The sequence below is a fragment of the Sitophilus oryzae genome, unplaced genomic scaffold (genome assembly GCF_002938485.1).
Source record: "Sitophilus oryzae breed Bouriz unplaced genomic scaffold, Soryzae_2.0 scaffold_682_pilon_pilon, whole genome shotgun sequence".
NCBI lineage: Eukaryota > Metazoa > Arthropoda > Insecta > Coleoptera > Curculionidae > Sitophilus > Sitophilus oryzae.
In genome coordinates this window covers 2,473,945-2,481,155 of record NW_022147287.1, presented here as the reverse complement: position 1 = coordinate 2,481,155, position 7,211 = coordinate 2,473,945, and the positions used below count along the sequence as shown (strand labels likewise).

General features: G+C 31.5%; 1 long non-coding RNA gene across 1 annotated transcript; it reads left to right on the top strand.

Annotated features, from left to right (window-relative positions):
* The first annotated feature begins 1,351 nt into the window (after nucleotides 1-1,351).
* Nucleotides 1,352-2,327, top strand: LOC115888085. Its single transcript, XR_004051203.1, has 2 exons — nucleotides 1,352-1,423; nucleotides 2,236-2,327. It is a non-coding gene; the product is annotated as an uncharacterized LOC115888085 (long non-coding RNA).
* The last annotated feature ends 4,884 nt before the right edge of the window (nucleotides 2,328-7,211 follow it).

The window sequence follows — 7,211 nt, the reverse complement described above, 5'->3', positions numbered from 1 at the left end:
AATTATTATATTATAATTATAACAAGTAACCACAAAACTACAGCATAAAAAAACTATACACAAATAAACTAAAATTTGTAAAATAAATGGCAAATAATAATTATTATTTTTACACACACCATTGGCACTAGCAGTAGATTGTGTTTGTCGCCGAATATATGCCCCGGCCCATCCACGATTCAATCCCAGCATATATTTTATCTTCGTCTCTTCAACGCTAACCGCGCCGATCTCGCCTATCTCTTTCTCACAGGATTGATTGTTGAACGAGCCGGGAATCCACGAGCTTGCGACGTTACTAATTCACATCTTGATAAAAACTATAGTCTGTCCAATGACAAAATCCTTGACAGTGAGAAATATGTCTGTCATTTTAATTTCAAAGTAGTTTATTTTATTTTACAAAGAAATAAGTTGGTACAATTGGAACGCATAATTAATATATTTAAATTTTGAGTGACAAGTGATTACTTCAAAATATTGTAAAAAAAACTGTATAAAACTGAAAAAATCTAATCTTGGTTAATTAACTTTAATCTTAATGTTTTTCTGCAGTACTAAAATTTATTATTTACCTATCGTGTGATGTTATTTTACAGATACTCCAGTTTTTGGTACCATGTACGAGATGGTATACATCTTTATTTGTGGCTAATACAACTTTCTGGCCATAGTCTCTGACAAACTGTGTCTCTGGCGGTCTCTGTGCACCGAATATTAACTGTAAACTATGGTCTGTGTCAACACTTAATTTTCCCTCGAGTTTTCCTCTACTTAATTTTTAAAAACACGAAGCACAAGTACCGACACAGTCCAAAATGCAAAATATTTATCATTTCTATTTGACATAATTTGACACAAAATTATAACCTATAATTTGGCAAGAGTTTGACAATTCTCAAAAATCTTAAGTCGAGTTCATACGCATATGCGTCCGTTTCTCATTCATCGTTGCGTCAAACCAATAATATTTAAATATGATCTGTTATTTTTTAAATAAACCAATAAAACTGGCTAAAAACAACAAGAGACGACGCATGACGTATTTATTTATATACCCATCCATAGTTAATTTAAAAAATATTAGAAACTTCTTTTAGTGAAATAAATGGATTGGTATGGAAGTCATCTGCTAAAAAAAACAAAAAAAAAACATTAATAGAATTAGATTATAATGCTCAACTTTCTATTTTTTATTTTCTTTTTGTTTCAGTTTCCGAATGCAGTCTGTTTGTGTGACCTCTATCCTATGTGCCTTTGTGTGTGATATAATCTTCCTTTCAGCACGTCATTTATATATCTAATAAATAATAATAATAACATCTTACAGTCTCAGGTCACAGGTTACCTTCATAGAAGTTAGTTATATCAAAATTTACCCATTATACATTTTACTCAGATAAGAATCAGTGGCCTTGATATGGTTTAGAGCTTTGAATAAGAAAATCTTAGGTACACCGCGATGGGCCTCAAATATGGCCGACTTAAATTCCGGTTTATCAGTGCCGTTCTAATTTTATTTAAAAAATGTAAAACTATGATGTAGGGTAGACGTGGGGTAGACTCAATAATTTGTTGTTTTATTTTACGTTGTGAATAAATGTTGGTAGTTATTAAAATTGTTATAAAAATACATAATTCTAATAAAAATAGATGTTATAATAAGTATTTATTAACACAAACATCCGATACGCTACTGAAGCAAGTCAAATTAACGTATCTAAATTCTTTGACATCTAATCTTTGACAAGTAATAAATAAAAGCTAAAATGCAACAAAAATATATAATTTAGTTAATTTAAGTGAATTTCATAAATGATCGGTTTACTACACGTATGTATATTATATAGTCACTTACTAGCGAAAAGTTGTTCCATTATTTCACTCAATTTTTGCCGAGATCTACCGCACGCTACACAACCAATTATTTTAGAGTCTTTTTCAATAAATCGCGATAGTGTCACTGTTAATTTAAGTTCTGCCACAATTTCCATCTAGATTTACTACCTTTATACAACTATCAGTAGTAGAATAAATAATAAATAACATAAAATAAGCTCCGTAAAGACTGACAAATCCACAAAATTTCAAATCAAATTCAAATGTGTCAAATGAATCGTCAAACAGAACTGTCAAGGATCCCCACCCTAGAGAGCTTTTATGGTGGCTTTTCCGCCCACCATGCATGAATACATGGATAGCATTATGCTCCTTCCTTAGTCTTCTTATTCAAAGGTTTAGAGCCAGTCAACATCTTGGTCACTCCCAAATTGAGCTGGCGGTTGCCTTGTAGCAGAGCCATCATAAAAAAAGAAGAAGAAGAAGAAGAAGAAGAGATCTGCCGCTTCTTTTGCGTGTTTTTAATGGACACAAATCGAAAAAAAAACGCTTCAAACGGTAAAATTGCAAAAAGTGGTTGACACGCAAAAAAACGCTTTCTGTGTGGCCTTGGGCTTAATCATGTAATTAGCATATTAGTACTTAACTAACCCTTCTTGCCTCTTCGCATTCATCCACATTCTCCGACGAGACTTAACTTCTAATAATTCGTATTACGTCTAATGGCATTTAGAAATATTAAGATTAATCCTATCCGTAGGAAATTCGAGCCCCGGAAAAAGAAAATAGAATATTTGCTTTTGAGAGAAATCCGAAACTTGGCAAACTTAGCTAACCGCAAGTTGAGAATTAGCGCTGGCAAACTAACGGAGAAAGCCTCCAAGTTTTGGCTTGGCGCTGAGTATGTTGACTGTTTAATAGAGAGCTAAACTTAAGATTTATTACCTCTACCGTTTAATTGGAAGTTATTAATTAATAATTTCGACAAAAGGAGCATATAATAAGGGTCGGCCAAGTTTTAAAATATTGCTTTGTAATTGAATCTGACATAAATATGTCAAACATATTTTTTTAACATTGAAAATGTTTCTGTTATCCTATATAAGGGAGCCCAAATCGAATTAAAATGCTACATTTGCCACACCATGACGTCATATATACAAGGGTATAGCAAATCTCGGCGCAGCGGCGGCAGTCGGCCAGCGCGCGCAAAAACCATTACATCGCTGATTGTTTATTGCTATATCTTTATTAGTTTAAAAGCAAAAAATATGGGGTTTGCTTTGATACCTTGTCAAGACATAAGCGAAACTTTTAAATTGCTTCTTTTTTCATTTAGGCCTTCGTTTTTCCTTAAATGAAAGTTATATTAAAAAAAGTCTATTTTTAAACCAAATTTTCGCATGATTGAAATGAGTTATTCATGTTTAAAGTTTTTTTTGGTCATAAGCGCTAATGGAAATGTTTTTTGTAAATAATTATAAAAAATTACTCCCTACGAAGACTTTATTGTGTACTGGATCAAAAAATAAGTATTTGTTTTCTCTATACGGCGTTATTAATATATCGATTTTTGATGATAGTGCCCTTTTACCCGGTCTAATTGTACTACTTTCGGAATAAGGGTCCCCATATCATGTACTGTACTTCCATCCCTGAAAAATTCAGCTTGTGACACCGAAGTGACACGTAAAGTCAAAATAAGCTTTAATCTACCTACATCATAGGTAGGTGTAGGTACTCTAGGTATATTCTACCTAGACAGTAGCTGACAGTAGTAATTAATTTGTTATCCGATAAGTAGTTGTCATTATATAGGTTTAATCATCTTATACCTCCTATAACGGTAGGTTTTGGATTTTTTCCTGATTGGTTTGTTAAACAAAAATATACTGGGCATATAAATGTCTAACACAATACATGTATTGAATGTACTTATTTTAACCAATGCATTGTTTTGTTTTTTTAATCTCACAAATAAGTTGTTCACGGCACATAAAAATGTTCACGACGCCGCGCGCCGCCGAAGAGGAATCGGCCTACGTTTGGCTAAACAGGCTGGACACGGTGGACTACGATATTGGCGAGTCTGAATATTTATAAAAATTTGCAAAGTAAAATATGTTGGAAAAATAATTAATCCATACATATATAAAAGCTCAAAGGTTTTTTTGTTGCATCCATCCTGCCGAAACCGCTTCACCAATCTTGATGATTCTTTTTAATGAAGGTACCGTATGATCGAATAAAAAACGGCGTCAGCGATGGCTATGAAATGAAGATCGCTGTCATTTTATATGTAAATTTATATGGGAAATGTCATCGATCGTCATTTCCCAGCCAACTGGACGCCGTTTTCGATCATACGGTATACATGTGTAGATTTGTTATGAAGTATTTTTATAGTGCTTAATGGCTATTTCTTTGTGTAAAACGACTAAATACTAAAACATACCTGAAAACACCTACACACAATACCTCCAGAAATAAATTATTTGTCATTGTCAGTGGTGTGTCAGTTAGATTATATTTTAAGTTTTTAGATATTTTAGGAGTGAGTTCATACCGCCAGGTTTAGATACATAAATATTAGCACAAAGGTTCGTTTAAACGCCATTAGTGAATTAGCTACACAAAGCGATTTTAGGAAATTCATCCTCTTAGAGAGTAAAATTATGTCGGAACAGTTTGCTGTATGAAAATTCCTTACTATTTGGTCTAGAAAAATGAAATCCTACAAAAATAATTAGAAGAAATTTTTGAAATTCATCAACCAAATGGGTAAAGTTAGTAAAAATTTATATAAAACTTGGTGACCTCTGGATTATACACATAAAAATTGGCACAAAGGTAAAGCAAATTTATGAAATTTATACCCTTAGGGACTAGAATAGGGAATGAAAGTTTGCTGTACGAAAATGCAATACTATAACATTATAAACCAGATAGTATAAAATTTTATACAAGGGTTTATTTAGTGACATCATAACGAGATATATCTTCCTTAATTATCCTTCAAAGAATAAAAAATAACCTATAAAGAGAGTATTAGTGCTCTTAATAAATAAAAAAAAAGATAAAAAATAAAAAACATCTATCTAGCTCTCTATAAAGAAGTAAAAAATCATTTAAATCAATGCATGAAGGATTCGAGGTGTAACGCGAACGTAGTCGTGAGAAAAAGCTAGTAATTTATTAAATTATTTTATTTAACTCATTAATTTTCATTGAAAAAGATTTTTTGTAATTCGCCACTATATTAGTTAAAAACTAAGAAACTCATATCAAATTTAAGTTTTGCGATTTTTACTTATACTTTTTACAAAATATGAACACATTTTAAAAGAAAAAAAGTTTTTGATAATATTTATGTAGATTGACTACAAGTTGTATAACATAAATTTCTACGACCGGTCTACCTAGTGGTCTGCAGCATCGCATTGTGGTGCAAACGTGGGCCTGTTAATCTGTGACGTGACGCACAACAGCCAAGAAAAACAGAAGAGTGGCTAAGAATTTAGTAATTTAAAAAAAGTCTTTTAGATACAGTAGTAGGTATTAAAAAGTTTTGTGTTTAAATGGGGTTTGCCTTTAACAGTTAAAAAATTATATCGTAAAGTGTAACTTTCCGTAAGAATTCTTTATCTGTCATTGATCATGATCTGTCATCATGTTAACTTGATGTTTTGTATGTTATTTTGTTTTTTTCGATAGGTGCGATCGCATAATTATTATTGATAATGTTTTATTTAATGTTAACATTACTACTTATTCAGTGAATCTTTAAATCTATTGTTTTTTGTTAAGTTCGTTATTTAAAAATATGTATGTAATACACTCATATTAACACTAATCATATTTTTACGTTTTTACTCATCATTTTCAATGCCCCCCCCGGTTGCATCTTTGTAAAGGACTGTGAATTTTGTATGTCAGGCAGTAGCGGCTTAACCATGAGTTCAAATGGTCAATGCCACCCCAAAAAAATTAGGAGAAAATTAGAAAAACTTATTTAAATTATACTTTTTGTAAATCATTTTTTTTCATCCCCAATTTCAGACAAATTGGGAACAGTTATAAATATTTTAGATTTATAACTGTTCCCAATTTGTCTAATTTTCGCTTGAAAACATTTTATTTTACCCATTTTTTCTACTGCTGATCAAAATTTAATTTTGTCGTTCGTTCCTGCAATGTTTTACACGTATTAAACTCCAAGTGCCGCGGCTCGTGACGCCAATAAGGAAAGGTATACTACGTATAGAAAATATAATGGGTTAAGGTGCGATAGGTATAGTTTATATTGGCCATTGACCGCGTTATTCATAAAATAAGGTAGGCAACTTTATGTACACTTGTATTTGGTAGCTTAGTGGCAGACGATATAAAAAGTGGCGATTTTTGTCTTTGTCTGGAAACAAGCGTGCTCTTATTGTAATTTGTAATATTGTTTATTAGTTGAGAATCAAAATAGTTGATTATGAAATATCGTGTGCATTATTTCTTTATAAATATATTACAGGATTTCAGTCATATCGCTGGAAAAATTGTCGCCGTTTGGGCAGCTTGGGTGTTTATAAAAACTCAAATTATAAAACAACCTAGGTTATGTATCGTTTATAGCGTATCGCGTATCGCGTATAATTTTTGGTTTAGTCAATATAAATCAATATTTAAATTTTTAATAGCCGAGGGTTTGAGATGCAGCGCGAAATTTGTGTAGGTAATAATTCATAATTTTCTGGTTCTGGATAAATGATAACTCTTGTTTGACTGATTCTGGAATAGATATTTTCAAATAGACAACATATGGTGTTTAGTTGGTAAAATCGTGCGGTTAAAAGAAAAATTTACTTTTCTTGAGAAAATAGACTTTTCTTGAAAGTCAGTCTGAAAAATGAAACTCTGATAGGTATTTACTATAAGTTGGTCTATACCTACTTTTCTATAAATATCGTAATTTAAAAACGCCAAAATTTTAAATCATGTTTCTTCGTTTTTTTAATGGAACACCCTGTATATTATATCTTTGTTAGACGGAAAATTAAAAAATTAAAAAAAAATTGTATTTAAAATATTTCAAAATTTTTATTTCATATGGCTCTTTTAACGTTAAAATACAAGGCAAAATCATTAGACGGCTTTGACAAAAAATTACTGTTATAACCTATATTTTTTTTATCCCCTGGTTGCTAGGGTCGCTATACCAGGTTCTCTCTCTCAATCAAAACAACCATTGGATAAAATATGCATTTATTTAATATAAGGTTTACAGTGTATAACAATTTTGGGGAATGCCAAGACTTAACGGTTTACTTAAAGAAGTACTTACAGGAACATCTTCACTCTGCGCTGTCTTCTACTAACGGACT